Here is a 19,138-nt window from a genome sequence, read left to right as displayed (position 1 = left end):
TATGGGTAAGAAATGTAAATTACTTTCACCCCTGCCCAAACCCCAGGGCTCCCAGCCGCCTCTGCAGCTGGTAGCTCCGGGGTTAATTTAAAGGGCCAGGCTCCTAGCTTCAGCTGAATCCCTGAGCCTTTTAAATCCTGATTTAAAAGCCCCAGGATTTAAAGGCCCCACCTCTTCCGATAGAGGCCACACCTCTTCCACTTGAGGCCCCTCCCCCTCCGCAGGACTCTGGAGTACCGGTAAGTCGTTTAAGTTACTTTCACCCCTGGATGGGAGGGACATTCATGGGTCTGCGTGTGGGTTGGCATGCAACTGTACATACAATAAAGGGAGATTCAAAGATCAGCCACAGTGTGTAACCAGCTTCTCCAGCTACATATGCGCTGAGGGAACTTAAGAAAACAGCATTTGCAGGGTAAGGGCATCATACCATTTTTTATTGGACAGAGGGTTTTCTTATCTTGATGGTACATGCCATAGGGATTGGACAAGGGACGGGAGGGGCAGCTAAACTGCCTCATCCACTTTGGTGGGTACTAACTGAGACTGGTCCCTGATACATTACGGGGCCTCTGCTGGCAGTAGGATTTGTGTCAGAGAAGACCTGCCTATAGTTGTGTCTTGCTGTGGTCCTTTCCAGGTTAATGGTGTAGACAAGCAAAGGCCATGTCCCTGGTATGGTTCAATAACAATATTTTCTTGGTTTCTCATAATGTCCTGCCCTCTGCAGTCAGAGTGAGATCTCTTTTTCCAGTTGCTCAGTCCTGCTCTTTTTCTCTGCCTTATTTTCTGGCAAGGTTGATTTGTTTAATGATTAGGAAAGTGGGTGGGTGGGGGGAAATCAATTGCTTCATGGTTTTTGCTTGGATTTTTCAGCTGTGAGCTAGCAACCCCTAAGGACAATATGTGGAACATTTGGGGCATTTAGTCTCTGTTTAGATTTCTGGTGAGTGAGGCCAATGCATACACAGTAAAATGCACGTAGATTTGGTATCATGTAACTGTTTTTATTGTAACTGGCCAAAACCAGACACTAGCTTGTCACTCATTTATTTCTTGTGTAAGCAGAGTCAGGATGAGCTGTACCCTGACATCTGGTGGTGAAGTATGGGAAGTGTGGAAAGAATGTCTGGAATGCAAAATCTCAAATATTTGCATAGGCACGCCTACCCCATCCCAGACTGCTGAGCTTGGGACTGCTTTGTGCAGCCAAAATGACTCAAACCTCAGGTTGGGGGGGGGGGTACTTGCTAGACAAGGGGACATGGGTTCCAAACACACTGTTGATAGAAGAGAGGTTGGGGACAGGTTTTGTGTCTGGTGGTTGCAGGTCCTTGGTGGAGTAAGAAGCCACCAGTTGCACCCCCTCCTCTCTCCACTGTGGCAATGAATCAGAGTTGAATTTTTATTCCCTTAAGACTCTAGATAGCGGTTTGCTTGAAGCTGAACTCACTCGGGCTAATGGTGTGCACTAGCACTTGGGCTCCTCCTTTACTATGTGCTGAGATCACTAAAGAGTGAAATCACAAAAGAGCTGAAAGTTACTGAAGCTGGGAGACTGAGTACTGTGCTAATAGTGGGGGAGCTTGAGCCTATACATGGACGAGCAGCTGGCGGAGTGGAGCAGTTTATGGGATGCTGGAGCGGACCACAGGACAGCTGGTTGGAGTGGAGCGCTGGCAGAGCGGAGAGTATCTGGTTGGCGTGTGGAGCAGCCCCAGAGCGAGGCGGAAGCCGAGGCAGGGTTTGCTGGGACAACTGGAGCAGCTCACGCAGGGCAGCTGGTGGGCGGAGCAGTTTGTGAGGATGGTGGAGAGCAGAGTTGGAGCGGCTGGTTAAGGCGGTGGAAGGCAGTTCGTGGAGAAGGCGAAGCAGACCCACGGAGAGGCAGGGCAGTTGGGCCCTGGGACCACGTTAAGGTACCCCTTCCCCAGGCTGGGGGGGAGGGACCATCTACAAGATAGGGACTTCTTGATTCTGGAGGGTGGCATTGACAGAGATTTTTGGGTTGTTTGGACTTCGGAGTGATGGACTTAAGACCCTAAGGGGGAAGGACATTGCCAAATTACTTGCGGGTGGTGGTTATGGTTTTGTGTCTATAACTCTGTTCTGGGGTTTTCTCCAATGGGATGCCACATGATTCTTCCTTTATTAAAAAGATTTCGCTACACTTCAGACTCCGTGCTTGCGAGAGGGGAAGTATTGCCTCCTAGAGGCGCCCAGGAGGGTATGGTATGTAAGTGTCCCAGGTCACTGGGTGGGGGCTCAAGCCGGTTATGCCTTGTGTTATTGAAACGGAACCCCTGGATACTGAACCCAGCCCTTGTTGCTGCCAACTCAGAGGGGCAGAAAGATTACACTTGTTTGCAGTTGTAAGTAACACATGACTTGCCATCAGGGGTGAAAGTAACTTACAGGACTTACTGGTACTGCTGGAGTCCTGAGGGGGGCGTGGCCTCCAAAGAGGCGAGGCCTCTCAAGATTTAAAGGCCCTGGAGCACTGGCTGTGGCTGGGAGCCCCAGGGCCTTTAAATCAACCCGGGGCTCTGAGCTGCAGAGGTGGATGGGAGCCCCCGGAGCTCATGGGCAAATTAGAGGGCATGGGGCTCTGGCTGCCACAGAGCTCCAGGCTCTTCAAATCCTGGCCCCAGCCTGGCCATCGAAGCTACAGGCGGGATTTAAAGGGCTCTGGGCTCCCCACCGTAGTGGGAGCTCCAATCCCTTTAAATCCTGGCCCCAGCCCGGCTACCGGAGCTGCAGGGGGAATTTAAAGGGCTCAGGGCTCCCCGCAGCCACAGGGAGCTCCGAGCCCTTTAAATCCCAGCCCCAGCCCAGCCGCCGGAGCTGTGGGGGGGATTTAAAGGGCTCTGGGCTTCCCGAGCCCTTTAAATCCCCACCGCAGAAGCCGGTGCAGTCCGGCACGGTGTACTGGCTCTTGCTGGCATAGCTGGTGAGTTATATGGGCCCTTTGGTGCCCATGCTCCACCAATATTTAGGAACGTGGGCCCAGTTCCACCACTGTTTAGGCTTACCGTGCTTTTGGGGGGGCTTCGGGGTCCAGGGGGGCCTGGTGTGATGGGGGGCTGGTGCCGGCAGCAGCAAGTGACCCAGCCCCAGTCCTCACCACCCCGCTCCGCCCCACTGGATCCCAGCATCACTCTGGGGAAGGGGCAGAAGCCGGAAAGAGGTGGGGCAAGGGCTTGTGGGAAGCGGTGGAATGGGGGCAAGAAGAGGACAGAGCAGGGGTTGGTTGGGGCCAGGTTGCTCTCTGCTGCTGGTGCCAGGTCCCCCACTAATCTCCCAGGCTGCCCTGGACCCCCATGTCCCCTGAAGTACGGGGCCTCCCAAAGCACAGGGCCTGGGGTGATTGCCCCAGTCTGTCTTATAGCTAGATGGCTCTACCTGGACCCTGCATCCCCCTGAAGTGTGGGGTCTGGGGTGGTTGCCCCGATCCGTCCTATGGACGGGATGGCTCTGCTTGGACCCATTCTGGGCACCACCAAAAATGATACAAACTTGCTGCCCATGCTTGCCGGTACGCCAGTACACCAGACCAGACCGGACCGACCGGTTTACTTTCACCTCTGCTTGCCATACAGGGTCAGACTAAGGGTTCATCTAATCCAGTGTCCTGACAATGGCCAGTACCAGATGTTTTAGTAGACAGTGCAAGAAACTTGTGCAATAGGCAATCATGGAATATCCTGTCCAAGATTCTTCCTAACCTCCTTTAGTTGGCTTGTGGCCTAAAGCATGAGGGTTTGTAACTGAAAGCAAAATGTGAAGACAATGGTGTTTCTCAGTTGTCAATAAGGTCATAATTTGGTCACTATTTTTGATGATTAAGTATGAGAGGGAAGGAACCCTAACTTAATTCTGGCTTTTAGGTTGAGTTTGCAGTAGGGTGACCAGATGTCCCGGTTTTATAGGGACAGTCTCGATATTTGGGGATTTTTCTAATATAGGCTCCTATTACCCCCTACCCTCTGTCCCAATTTTTCACACTTGCTGTCTGGTCACCCTAGTTTGCAGGGCTAGCACTTAGAAAATAAATCTAGAAAAAAAAATACTTCTTGCAAACCGAGCAATATTAATATGGAAACCAATGAAAGACAGTGCTTATGGAACTCTGCAATGCCAATTTTAGTCACTTTTCCTGAGCAGAACACTATTTTAATATGTAGTGCAATGTGGATGAGTTATGAGGAGCTATAACTTTGCTTTTCTTGACTTTTGTGATTGTAAAATCTCAACCATTATGTTCTATTAATGTAGCGTTTGCGTTTTTGCAAAGAAGAAAGAAATGTTTAGATCTTTGTCTTTCTAATCACAAGGTAGCACTGGATAGGGGCTAGCAAGTGTAGCAACCTTTCTTCTGGAAGATCCACACAGCAGTCTCCAATTCCACATTATCTGTATGGTTCAGTGTACTTTGTGGAACATAGCCCCATTGACAACACGATTTGAACTGAATGTGCATTCTGATGGTTACATTCAAATAAAGACAGAAATAGACATGAATATCTGGGCACGGTGTGGAGAAATCTGGAGTAGTTCAGTTAAAATGGACAGTTCAAAATGCCTAGCTGGTGTGTCTTAACAATGCGTTTCAGATTTCCCCACTTTTCCCACTTGTAATATTAGAAAATTGAGCAGAAAATATCCTGTGCAGTGCATTGTTTTCATCCTCATAACTATATTATTATTTCTCAAGTAACTTTATTTTCTGTTAGCAGGTTTAGAAAGTAGCCTTTTTTTTATCATTTACCTGTGATCTTAACAAGTTTCTAAGTGTTCATAACTGGTGAAAAACACCACCTTTCATACTCTGCATGGTGCTCAGTGATCCCTCAGTACATAAGGAGCTTGCAAGAGATTTTTTTTTTTTCCTGTATCAGGTCCCAACTGGCTTTGCATAACACCAAGAATTTCACACCGCCCTGCTCAGAATTTCTGTCTAGGAGGCTCAGCCCTTAAATGCACAGTTCTCATCATCACACTCTGATCTGATCACATGCCACGTTCTCAAACTTTGCAGAAATACATTTCACTTCTGGGCTGAGAACAAGCACAATAAATGTCACCCAAAGGGTACATTTTCCAGAAAGTTATAGGCATCTGAAAACAATAAATCAGCATGAAATTCTAATAGAAACATAGTTTAGTAACCAACTCCAGAAACACGTACAGTATTTAGAGCTTGATTCTGCAACTGTTTAGGTCCAGTGTTTTGCTTCTAAGGGGAGGGGATTGTGTTGAACAGGAAAGGATGAGAAGAGGAACATGTTTCTGCATTAATGAGAGTTCTGCAGCATGTCCAGTAAGTTACTCCTTGTAGAAGAGTGGACATATGGAAGGTGCATCCCCCTTGTAGTCAGGCATGGCATAGCAGCTCTACTTGTCTAGAGCCCTCTGTAGATGCTGCTGAGGTGGTACATCTCTTTGCACAATTCAGCTCTCTGGCCAGGTCACAATTTTTTTGTATACCCTTTTCAGATTACTCCCCTTCCACAACCACATAAAACAATACCCAATGTTCCAGTCGCTTCAGTCCCTCTTTCTTAAGGTTTCTAAAACCCTCAAGTCCACGGGTCCTCCTCCAGGATATTCAATATAGACCACTCAAAGATATCACTCCTTAAGTACTTCTAGTCACACACATCTCCCAGTACTTTAACAAATCCTGTGTCAGGGGCCTCATGGCAAGAAACTCTCACCTTCCACCATCTTGGCTCTCCTTCAATCTCAGCTCTATATTGAATCTTCTTTCAGGTCGGCTATAGCAAGCATCACCATTTCCTGTGGTCTTCGCCTCTTAACTGCCAGTACTAGGATTTTCCCTAGCCCTAGTGACTTTCCCCTATACCCTCGGCTACTTAAGGCTGTGACAAACTGACAGAGTAAAGTTTTCAAAAGTGCTTAAGTGACTTTGAATGGTAAATAACAATGAGGCTGGGGCAGTGCTACGGAGTAATCTGGATCAGTTGGTAAGAATGCAGACAAAAAATGTTTTAATGTGGTCAAATGTGAAGTTAGGCCATATAGAATAGAGGACTGTATCCTGGAAAGCAGTGACTCTGAAAGGGACTTAGGGGCCATAGTGGGCAACAACTGAACATGAGCTCCCAGTGTGATGCTGAAACATTAATGGCTAATGTGATCTTTGGATATAGAAACAGGGGAGTAGAGAGTAGGGCTAGGGAGGTGATTTTACCTCTGCATTTGGGACTGGGAAGACTGATATTGGAATACAGCATCCAGGTCACATGTCCACATTTTAGAAAGGATGCTGAAAAATTAGAGAGGGTGCAGAACACCCTCCCCACACACACACACACACAAACAATTAAAGGGCTGGATAAGATTTTTTACAGTGAGACTTAAAGAGCTCAATCTGTTTAGCTTATCAAAAAGAAGACTGAGAGGTGACTTGATTACAGGGTATGAGTACCTAGAAGAAAATACCAGATACTAAAGAGCTTTGAATCTATTGGAGAAACGTGTAACAAGAACCAATGGCTGCAAGTCAAAGCCAGACAAATTCAAATTGGAAATGAGGCTCACATTTTAATGGTGAGGGTAACTAATCATCCCTTGAGGTCTTCAGATCAAGACTGGATGCCTTTTTGGAAGATATGCTGTAGCCAAACACAAGTTATTAGGTTCAATACAGGGGTAACTGAGTGGAATTTAGTGACCTGTGATATCCAGGAGGTCAGATTAAATCATCTAATGGTCCCTTACACCCAATATAGTCCATAACTTCATATCTAGTTCTGTACTCCATTGAAAACCCACCAAATGTTTCCAAGTTACTGATCTTAAAGAAAACTTGCACTCAGTAGTTCAAGAATTGTGATAGTACATGAGTTTTCCCCATCGTATGTTTCAGATTTCAGTTGTTTGGCGCGCAATCTCAAGTATCACTAAATTCCTGATAAGCTGCCACACTTAGCTCAAGGATGAGAAATCATAAAGTTATTTGCATATTAATTTTCTAACACTGGCTTTAATAATAGGAGCTAGGTTGGGCAGCCGAAAGTTACATTTGTAAAGCTTACAGCTGTGTTTGGTGATAAGCTAAGAGCTCCTTTTCTAGAGAGCATAACTAAAGCTTTAGCAGTTACTGAAACGACACTTTTATCTCATTATGAAAAATGTCCCTTCCACTGGAAGTTTATCCACACAACGTTATCACGTGTATTGCTTTGTGTACTTAGTTTTCATGGAAATGAGGAAAAGAACTCTTCTGATTCATAAATCATTCTGCCTTTTTTTTTCCATTTGTAACATTCAAATAAACCTATCTGCAACAGAAGGATTTTATTTCTAATCATAAATATAGTTATCACCACTCCCATATTATCCAACAAATGAATACAATGAAATGACTCAGCTGTGGTCTACACTACAGAGCCTACACTACTCAAAGTGTTTACACTAAAATATCTCTCCCACCGATGTAACTTGCCCACTACAGTGACTTAATAATGCCACCTCTGTGAGAAGCGTTGCGCTAAGGTCAATGTAGTCAGGTTGACGCAGTGTCAGTGTAGACATTGTGTTGCTTACATCAACTGTTGCTGCCTTTTAGAAATTGTCCCACAATGCCCCACACTGACAGTTCAATAGGTGCAAGCGCTCCTGGTGAGGACGTTCAACTCTGACACGAGAAGTGTAATGTGCACGTGTAAAACTGATTCAATTACTGCAGTGGCTGTACATCGATGTAACTTAGGTCAACTTAATTTTGTAGTATAGATGTGCCCTCAGAAGTTCATAACAGAATGTTTAACATTATAGTGCCACACTGGAGATGCTATAGTTCAGGGTGAGAGGGAACTTGCATTATAAAACTGATTTATTGTGTGTGCTTGTCGTTTTTCTGAAAGAAAAAAAGAAAAATATCATTTGGGCAGAGATTTCCTAGGTTTCTTCTGAAACCAGTGGCAAACTTTTGGTTCTGGGCTGGTAAAATTCCACGCTATCTTTCTCAGTTATCTGACTCAAGAGTTGCAGGTGAGAGGTAGGGTGAGTGTTCGTCATTCACTAAAGAATAAATGGTTGATTTGTACATATCATGTTTTCAAAAATGGCTTACGTTTGAATTTCTGACTAGCTGCATTCAGCTTATACTGGGCACACCAGAGAGAGTAGGCTATCAGGGAGTCGTCCAGCTCTGTGTGTATTCTCTCCTCAGCCCCAGTCCTGGACACACTTCAGAACAGCCTGGGGCCTGCTCTCAACTGCACCAGTTGGCTATGGTTCTCCTGTTGATCACACACTAGCTGGGTACTGATTGAGCACATCATGCTCTCGCATCTCTTCTAATAGCTTCCCACACACACACATTTCCTCTGATAGCCCCCACACACAAACACACATCTCCTCTGAGAGCCCCTGCCCCATGCACAATCTGCACTAGTGGTTGTGAAAAAGGAACTGGATCTGTTGACACTACACTAGCTGGGGACTCCACCACACTGCAGGTATCCCCATCTGGTGATATAAGCATAGTTTCCATTCCCTTTGTACTAGCTGGGCAACACAAAGGAAGCAGAGCGGGGTTGTGAATCTGGCCCAGGGGTCAGCAACCTCTGGCACGCGGCTCGCCAAGGTAAGCACCCTGGTTGGTGGGGCCAGTTTGTTTACCTGCCGCGTCAGCAGGTCCAGCCGATCGCAGCTCCCACTGGCCATGGTTCATCGTTCCAGGCCAATGGGGTCTGTGGGACGCCGTGGCCAGCACATCCGTTGGTCTGCACTGCTTCCCATAGCCCCCATTGGCCTGGGATGGTGACCCACAGCCCGTGGGAGCTGTGATCGCTCGAACCTGCCGACACGGCAGGTAAACAAACCATCCCGTCCCGTCAGGGTACTTACCTTGGCGAGCTGCGTGCCAGAGGTTGCCGACCCCTGATCTGACCGATAGTCTTCCTCAGTGTGGATACATGCATTTGACCTGTCTGACCACACTTAATTTAGAAATAACTGTAATGAGTGTTTGAAAATCTCTTTGCATCCATGTTTGGGCAAGATTTTTCTCAATTATTTTAGTAGTGCACTGGAGCACACAGCTGCAAGGAGAGGCATATAAATTGTGCTCTGAACTTTGAAATACAGTATAAAGCAGTTCATAAGAAACCATGAGGTCTTCATGGTATCCTGGGCAGCTGTTCCTCCCACTTCAACTATTTTAGTTTTATTAAATGTCAGAAAATTCAGAATTGTAGTTTCCACAGCAACTTGTAACTTAGCCACACAACATGGAACAGATAGCATGTATCAAGGGACAAATGTAGAACCCAATCATGGCAATGTGGAAAAAAGTAACTTTGCAAATCTGAGTCATCCTCACTGGACTCAGTGAGACTATCCAAGTATGTAAATAGTGCTGTTGTACCTTTGTTGGTCCCAGGATATTAGAGAGACAAGGAGGATGAGGTAATATCTTTTATCAGACCAACTTCTGTTGGTGAGAAAGACAAGCTTTCAAACTTACACAGAGCTCTTCTTCAGGGCTGGGAAAGATAGGGTGTCACAGCAAAATACAAGATGGAACAGATTGTTTAGCTAAGTAATCAACTCATATTTCAAGTGACTATTCAAGGTGAAGTGATCAGTTAACACCTCTCCAATCATGGTGGGTGGGAGGTAGTGGTGGTAAGGGAAGAGGAAAAAAATAAAAGCGTGGGACAAGAGGGAGGGATTTAGTAGGTTATAGATTGGTGTAATAAATCATACATCCAGTGTCTCTTTTCAGTACTTAATTTTTAGTGTCTAGTAAAGTTATGTATTTAAGCTCCCAGGCTCGTGTTTTGAAAGTGTTGTGCAGGTTTCCTTTGATGAAGAGGACTGATTGATCACTCTATGCATGACCTCTTTGTGAAAAGTATTCACCCACAGGGGTTGTGGTGTTTTTGTCTTTTATCGTTTTTCTGGAGTTGTAATGATTGTAATGAGATAATGATTGTCTCATTTCAGCTACATAGTTATTATTGGGGCATTTAAAGCACTGGATGAGGTACATCACATCTTGTGATAGGCATGTATAGGACCCTGGATCTTCAAAGACATGAGGTAAGGGTTGGTGATCATCACAGCAGTAAAGATATGTCTACAGGTTTTGCATATGTTGTTCTGGGAGGGTTTGGTGGTGCTTCAAGTTGGTGTGTCCTGGTCTGTGGAGAGCTTGCTTTCTGAAAGTGAGCTTGGAGAGGTTGGGGGGTTGTTTGAAGGCCAGAAGCTGAGGTTTGAGAAAGATTTCTTTTAAGTTGAAGTCCATATCAAACATAGGTTGTAACTGTTTAATGATATCCTGTATGGGTTCCAGCATGGGGTGGTAGATGACAATTAGGGGTCTGCTCTTGGATGAGGTTTTATTTCCATATTGAAGCAAGTTCTCTCAGTGTATTTGGGTGGCCCATTCCATGATCTACTTCTCTGGTGGAGTGTCCTTGTTTGGTGAAGGCAGTTTTAAGTGTAAGGTTTGTATCCCAGACTTTCTCCTTGGAGCATATTCTGTGGTATCTGAGTGTCTGGTTGTAGATAACACATTTCTTCATGGTTTTGGGGTGGTTATTGGATCTATGAAGGTAGGTGTGGGGATCTGTGGGTTTCCTATAAATCGTTGTCTGTAGGGTTCCATTGTTGAAGCTGATCGTGGTGTCTAGGAAGTTGATGCTAGGGTGGGAGTGTTCCAGAGGGAGTTCAATGAATGCGTGGTGGTTGTTGAAGTTGTGGTAGATATCTATGAAGGAGTTTAGATTGTCTTCTCCAGAGGATATATCTCAGGTATATCATTGGTTTCATGATGCATTTTCCCAGAAATTCTTCCTCAACACGTCTCAGCAAGAGATTAGTATACTGGGAAGTGTCACAGGGATCACTCACAGCACATGGCATCTCGACCTGGCAGCTCTGGGGATTAGCTCTTGCCAGGTGCTGCCCTCCTCTGGTGGTATCTCTTCCTATCATCTCTTTCACCCTGCAGCCCCTTTCACTCCCAGAACTTCAGTTTCCTGTTCGTGGCTTGGCCCTTCGGTGTCTGATAGGGAACCCTGGCCTTCCCTCTACACTGAATTCTAGCCCAGGGACCCTATAACAAGCAGCCAAGGTCTGTACAGGCTCCTACCCTTTGCTGATGTTTCCCTGGGCTTCTTCCTCCTTATCTGGCTTCTCCCTCTTTCTGGGTTTGTCAGCTCAAGCTCCCTCCCTGCAGGCAGTGACTGTAGACTACTTCCTTACAGCCTCCTGCGGCTCACAGCTCCTGGGATTTATACAAGCCTCTCCTTTTTCAGGTGTGGCCCGGGCAGTTAATTGGCCTGCCTACCCCTCCAGACCTTGTGTGGGGTGGGCACCCCATAACAGAAAGCCTTCCTAGTGCCCATGATTGTTCCCATGGTTTGAACAAAGTGTTTGTTATTGAGATATACCTCCCTCAGAACACCATTCTTGCTGCCATGGATGTTACGTCCCTATATACCAGTGGTCTCCAACCTTTTTACACCCAAGATCACTTTTTGAATCTACGGACAACCTAGGATCTATCCCGCCCCTTCCCCAAAGCCCCGCCCCACTCACTCCATCCCCTCCTCTCTCTGTTGCTCACTCTCCCCCATCATCACTCACTTTCACCAGGCAGGGGGCGGGGGTTTGGGAGAGGGTGCGAGGGGCCCCATTGTGGGAAGGGGCTCTGGGCTGAGCCTGGGGCAGGGGGTTGGGGTGCAGGAGGGGGTTGGAGTACAAGCTCTAGGAGGGAATTTGGGTGCAGGAGGGGTCTCCGGGCTGGGGCAGAGTATTGGGGTACAAGAGGGGGTACAGGGTGCTGGTTCTGGGAGAGAAGTCAGGGCTGGGGCTTGTGGTGCAGGAGGGCCTTTGGGGTGCAGAAGGGAGTATGGGGTGCTGGCTCCAGGAGGGGCTCAGGGATGTGGTTTGGGGTGCAGCCTCCTGCCAGATAGCACTTACTTCCAGTGGCTCCCAGTCAGCAGTGGGCGCAGAGAGGCTAAGGCAGGCTCACTGCCTACCCCAATCCTACACTGCTCCTGGAAGGGGCCAATGCACCCTTGTGGCCCCTGATGGGGAGTGGGGAGCACGTGGCTCCACATGCTGCCCCTCTCTGCAAGCACCACTCCCACAGCTCTCCCGGCCAATGGGAGTTGGGGGGGCAGTGCTTTCAGGCAGGAACAGCGCACAAAGGGAGACCCCTGCCCCCCAGCCTTTGGGGCTGCGCTGACCACTCCCGGGAGCAGTGTGCAGCCAGGGTAGGCAAGGAGTCTGCCTTAGCGGCAGCCATACTGTACCACTAGAGATTTCAATTGACTGGAAGATCCTCTAAGATCGGCCACTCCATTGTGATCAACCAGTTGGTGACCACTGCTTTACACCAATATCGCTCACAATGACATTATTGCTGCCTGCCTCAAATATGTATGAGACAATGGACAACACTCAGGTATCCCCCACAAATGCATCGTCAAACTCAGCCGAACAATATTAAATTCAACAACAAACCCTTTGTCCAAACCATGGGAACAGCCCTGGATTACAACAAAACATTCTGACTTTCCTGAATCTAAACGTTTCAATTCGGTGCACTGTACCAAATCCACGTTTCATTCAAGTCAGTTTGATATTAAACTGCTTCTGTCTAAGCTGCCATGGTACCTCATGGGCGCTAAGTTTGGATGCCTCACACATCCTCATTCTTTGACATAGGTTGGGCTTGCTGGCTGGACTACAACTTTCAGATGCTCTGCAGTGGCTCAGTAAGAGGTAAGACTGCGGTACCACAGGCAGTTTAATTTTGAACCAACTAGAAACAAAATCTTTCACTTCAACAAACTCATAGCTTTCAGTTACAGATGGGCTGACCCAAAATGAAATTTTTCATTTAGATTTTCCGAACATAAAATTGAAAAACTTGAATATTTCATTTAGATTTTCCTGACAAAAAAATGAAAAACTATATTTTCCCACAGAGAATTTCAATTTTGCAGAAACTAGATTTAGCTATCAGAAAATTATTGTGATGGAAAACCTGCAGCCAGCTCCACTTAGAGCCATTTCAAACTTTTTGAAATACACATTCCATTTAGAAATGAGAGACAGAGATTAATTTCCAAAAGAACTGATGGGGTTTGTTGTTTTTAAAGGACAATATATATTCAGCCCCACTGGCAGCCTCTGCTTAGGATAAAACCTAGACTGCAATAGCAACAACCGTGCAGAATGGAATAAAAATGAATTGAGCAGACTGCACTGTGTCTTGTTCAGCTAGTGCTTTCAAAGAATTGTCTTAATAAGGACTGAATTCACACACAGACACTTGTGAAATAAATAAATAAAAGAGTATTGAACAAACAAAAGAACTTCTCAGTATTCAATATAACATTACAAGCAAAGCATTAGAGGGAGCCAATGTGTCTGTTTTTATGTTCTCCCCTTGTGAGTGCGCATTGTATACACATAAAAATTAACAACCTTTGACTATCCACTTGTATTTATAACATCTGCAATACTAGTGAGTGCAGTTCTGATTTCTCTGTCTTGAGATTGCCAAACATTCTAATTTGGAAAGAAAATGCCAGATAACTCTTGGGGAAAACGTCAAAGTCTCTTGATACCTAGAAATCCTGAACTCTGGGAATGGAAAGTTTGCATGCAGGAAATCCTCTCACTGCCATACAGGGCACATATAGAAACACTGAGCTTTGATTTTTCCATTCCAACCAATTGAGATATAACTGTTTGCAGTTTGAGATTGGAGTGTTCTTTCCTGTTATGGGCAAAGGGCCTGTTTTGATAGTGTAAGTGAAAAAATTGATGGAACTGGGTAAGTTTAAGAAGACTGAGTATGCTATGTTTCCAGCTGACTATTCTATTAAGATAGGTTATCAAAGAGATCTTTTGTCCACGACTATTGATACAGTGGCTCATAAATATTTTCTTATCCAACTTCATTGTCTCATTATATCCCTGTATTCTCCTGTCTGACCTTATCCGTCTGGTGTCATTGTCCTATAATTAGACTGTAAACTCTTTGGAGCAGGGACCTTCTTTTTGTTCTGAGTTTGTACAGTGCCTATCACAATGGTATTCTGGTCTGTGACTAGGGCTACCAGGTATGATGGGTTCAGTCACAGGGATCCCCTTGGGACTGTCACCTGAAGTGCTGAAATTACCTCTGAGCCTGTTTTCCCTACCAGCTTGGGACTTCAGAACCCTGCCTTGTTGAGCCAGACAGACTAGCCTGCTGCAACCTAGACCCAGGGTCTGGACCACGCCCCCGAAGCTGCAGACTTAACTGAAAACAGCTTAGCAGGTTACCTGCCTCCAGCACTCAGACACCCAGCTCCCAGTGGAATCCAAACCCCAAATAAATCTGTTTTACCCTGTATAAAGCTTATACAAGGTAATTTCATAAATTGTTTGCCCTCTGTATCACTGATAGAGAGATATGCACAGCAGTTTGCTCCCTCAGGTATTAACCACTTACTCTGGGTTCAAAAATAAACAAAAGTAATTTTATTAAATATAAAAAGTAGGATTTAAGTGGTTTCAAGTAATAACAGAACAAAGTAAGTCACCAAGCAAAGTAAAACAAAATATGCAAATCTGAGCCTAATACATTAAGAAACTGATTACAGGTAATATCTCACCCTCAGAGATGTTTCAATAAGCTTCTTTCACAGACTAGACTCCTTCCTGGTCTGGGCCCAATCCTTTCCCCTGGTACAGTCCTTCTTAGTTCCAGCTGACATCTTAGGTGGTAAGCAGGGGCTTTCTCATGACTGGCCCCTTCTTTGTTCTGCTCTACCCCCTTTTATAGCTTTGGTACATGGTGCGAATGTTTTGTCTCTCTAGGTCCCCACCCCTCCTTCTAAATGGAAAAGTACCAGATTTAAGATGGATTAACATGTCCTGTGAGACTCCAACCTCCATTCATCCTGGGCTGACCCATACACACAGGAAGGTTTGCAAGTAAACAGAACCATTCACAGTTCATTGATTCCGAAGCACCCTTAATGGCTTCCACTTAATATGCTTGCATCAGTAATACAAGTTTATAACTCATTCTCCTAACTCCAGACATAAAAATAATACATGCAAACAAATAGGATGAACACACTCAGTAGATTATAAGTTTTGTAATGATACCTTACAAGAAAACTTTTGTATAAAGCATATTCCAGTTAATCATATTCACATTCATAAACATATTTTCATAAAGCATGTGGAGTGTAACATCACACCAGGCACTGCAGTACTAAATAAAACTTCTCCCTCCAAGATCATCATAGTTTGCAAATGACTTGTGTCTAATAAAAACAAAGGGAAAATGGCTAAAAGCTAGTTGCAGAAGTCTCTGTCAGAGTCCAACCAATGGGAACAATACATATTTTTGGCTATGAGGACATTGCTATGAGGGAAGCAAAGAAAAATGTCTTTGCTTCACAGATCTCAGTAGACACAACGGAGAAATACAGCGGACTTGTTCCAGGATGTATGCAGCTGGTTCAACTCAAGCTGTCTCCACTTGGAAACAGAATTAAGTTTCTCTTATTGTGAGGAATTTGCTGAATAGTTTGCTGATAAAATCAGTTAGATTTGTATGGAACTTACTGTGCCTCTGTGGGCACGGCAGTGTCTCTGGGGAAAGATGCCCAGTCTTTTGTGAGCTTCACCCAATGTCATTCACTGACATTCTAGAAGCACTGGGAGTGCTTTGGGCCAACCTGTGCTCCAGGCGCTGGTCCCTCCTCACTGGGGAAGGCCAGTGGTGACACAATGGCCCCTTGGTGGAAAGTTGGGTGCCAGTTGTTCTAAAGGAGGTGCTGGTGAGATCCATACTCAGGAAATCAACTTTTGGTGATGAAGAGTAGAACTTTAGACCAGTATTGAATCTCTTTTTTGGGGGAGTCTCCAATCCATTCTGAAGATAGCAGTGTCTAGACAGTACCTTCTACTAGATAGAGTATCTGAACTGTGCAAGTGTGTGATCATGCAGAGAGGATAAAATCTTTGAATACTAATACAATCTGTAGAGATTCTTAGTAAGTTCAAATAACAGCAACTTATGATTCTGGGACCGAAGGCCTTGCATTCTATCCCTGCTGTAAGCTGTGAAATCCTGGCGTGGCCACACAGTCAGTAGAGGAGTCTTCATCCACAGTGCAGCTGCCCAGTACAGATCCATGCAGCAATTGCACTTGAGCATTGACCTCTATATTTCATCTAGGAAAGCAGTGTTTTGCCTGACATTTTTTATAGAAGGATGAACAGTAGCATGTACAGGAAGCTACATCCCATTTAGAGCCCAAGAAATCGATTTTATCTGTGCTCTGATCAATTGAATTGTGGGGTAAGTTCACCATTTATTTTAACTAACAAAACACCCTCCCCTCTCCCAGAAGAATTCCATGAAAAAAGGAATGCAATAAGATATCCTCTTGGTTTGCTTTAGGAAATCAATATTTATTGTGCATCACAATGGGAGAGAACTAGTGTGAAGAGCTATTGTGCTGCTTATTCTGCTGCAGCCAGTTTGTCCCAATAGCTGGCTGAGCTGCATAAAGCCAAAGGGGTAGGTGACCAGCTCAGATCTCCAGTTGAGCTCTGACATTTCCACCAATTGAGGATCTGCGCCAAAGCCATTTGTAAGATCAAAGAATCAGCAGGTTTGGTTTGAACTTCAAGGGCCTGATTCTCATAAGAATGGCCATATTGAGTCAGACCAATGGTCCATCTAGCCCAGTATCCTGTCTTCCGACAGTGGTGAGTGCCAGGTGCTTCAGAGGAAATGAACAGAACAGGTAATCATCAAGTGATCCATCCCCTGTTACCCATTCCCAGCTTCTGGCAATCAGAGGCTAGGGACATTCAGAGTATGGTGTTCCATCTCTGCCCATCCTGGTTAATAGCCATCAATGGACCTAGCCTCCATGAACTTATCTGTCCTTTTTTGAACCCTGGTTATAGTTTTGGCCTTCACAACACCCTCTGGCAAAGAGTTCCACAGGTTGACTGTGCACTGTGTGAAGAAATACTTCCTTTTGTTTGTTTTAAACTTGCTGCCTATTCATTTCATTTGGTGACCCCTAGTTCTTGTGTTATGAGAAGGAGTAAATAACACTTCCTTATTTACTTTCTCCACACCACTAAAGATTTTATAGACATCTATCATATCCCCACTTAGTCATCTCTTTTCCAAGCTGAAAAGTCCCACTCTTTCTAATCTCTCCTCATATGGCAGCCATTCCATACCCCTAATAATTTTTGTTGCCCTTCTCTGTACCTTTTCCAATTCCAATATATCTTTTTCGAGATGGGGCAACCAGATCTGCATTCAGTATTCAAGATGTGGGCATACCATGGATTTGTATAGAGGGAATATGATATTTACTGTCTTGTTATCTGTCCCTTTCCTAATAGTTCCTAACATGCTGTTTGCTTTTTTGACTGCCGCTGCACATTGAGTGGATGTTTTCAGAGAGCTATCCACAATGATGCCAAGATCTCTTTCCTGAGTGGTAACATTAATTTAGACCCAAGTTAAACTAAGGTGCCTTTGCACCTTTCTGCCAGTGTACGGTGGCTTTGAAGTGGGTAGATATCATACTGTAAGGCTCCTTTACATTGTCAAAGAGGAATAAAGAGTCCCAAGTGTAACTGAGTCCTAAGTGTAACAGCAGGGTAGGAATGGGTTCTTTTTCAACCTTACAGAGATCAGGGTTTTATTTTTAAGAATCTCTGTATGTGACAGAAGCACAGAGATTTGTCGTAGACAGTTATGTCAGTTTACGACTAGGCCTTGGAGAAAAATAAAAATATTACTTCACAATTATCTTTAACAAACAAGAAGCTGTTTCTATGACAGTACATCATATTAAACTAAGGGTTCACGGGCTGGCAAAATTATACACACACCCCTACCTACCTCTCAAAACATTCAGGAACCAATTTCCAAAAAGAAGCAATTATCAAAAGCACCTTTTACACATAGGTGCTGGAACTAGGGGTGCAGGTGAAGCTGCATTACTCGATGGTTTGAAGTGGTCTCCATTATATACAGGGTTTACAGTTCGATTCAATGGCTTTCAGCACTCCTGCTATAAAAATTGTTGCAGCACCCGTGCTCCTGCATGGTATAGAATTAGCTTTTGATCCTTGGATGTTGTTTAAATAATGTCATGTTTCAACCTCATTTTCACATTGCAGTAAATGATATTGGAATTTGTCCCTGCCCAAGATACTACTACAGACAATCAATTTGTGATACATAAATTTTATGAATCCTGTGAAAATATGCTTCACATTCAACAAAACATATTACATATACTTAGATAGATTTGCTTTTGCACTTGCTGCATTTCTGTAACCAGCTGGTCTAAAAGTTCAGATCTATTATTAACTACCTGGTAATTTTTCCATAAAATTGTAGCTACCATATTTTAATTTTCATCTGCTATGAATCAGTAGTTTTTCTAGGTAAGAAATGCTGTGTTCCAGTTGCCAGTCCATACTGAAGGTCTAAGTCTACCTTCAGTTGCATTTCTGAAACAGCTGGATTGTACAGTAATATGTCCTGGGGATCTCTTCTCCAGATTCCTGACCAGAATTTAGAAACAATTAACATAGGGATTGTCTTCAGAAGATCTGTCTCAGTTTTTACACTGAATCCTTTGCATCCCGGGCCAGGACTTTAGGACTTCCCTCAATGCTGTGTGAATGCACCTACAGGACAACTCAAAGCCTCTAGAAATAAATGGGAGCCTTGCCATTGATTTCAGGGTGCTCTGGACCACACTCGTCACCAGTACAGATATGATTAGTCATAATCAATAAAGCTAATAGTTTATATATCTGTGTTGAGTCTCAGTTCCCTGACTTAATGGACTCTAGTAACTTGGGACATTAATATACGAGTTCAAGTGAAGGCAGAATGTGGCACAATATTCATAATAATTTGTGGTGGGTGATTTGAAGAAAAAGGCTCATCTGAAGCTTATCCAAATACACCTCCTTGCTTTGGAAATCGAAGATGACAAGGCACTCTTGCTATATTTGCAAAAAGTTTGCCAGCTTTGCCCAGGCTGGAAACACCAGAACAGCAGCCTTTTCTGCACTATTCTGGTACTTC

This window comes from Chelonoidis abingdonii, chromosome 1, assembly GCF_003597395.2.
Source record: "Chelonoidis abingdonii isolate Lonesome George chromosome 1, CheloAbing_2.0, whole genome shotgun sequence".
In the NCBI taxonomy this organism is placed as follows: domain Eukaryota; kingdom Metazoa; phylum Chordata; order Testudines; family Testudinidae; genus Chelonoidis; species Chelonoidis abingdonii.
This window is presented reverse-complemented; position numbering follows the sequence as displayed.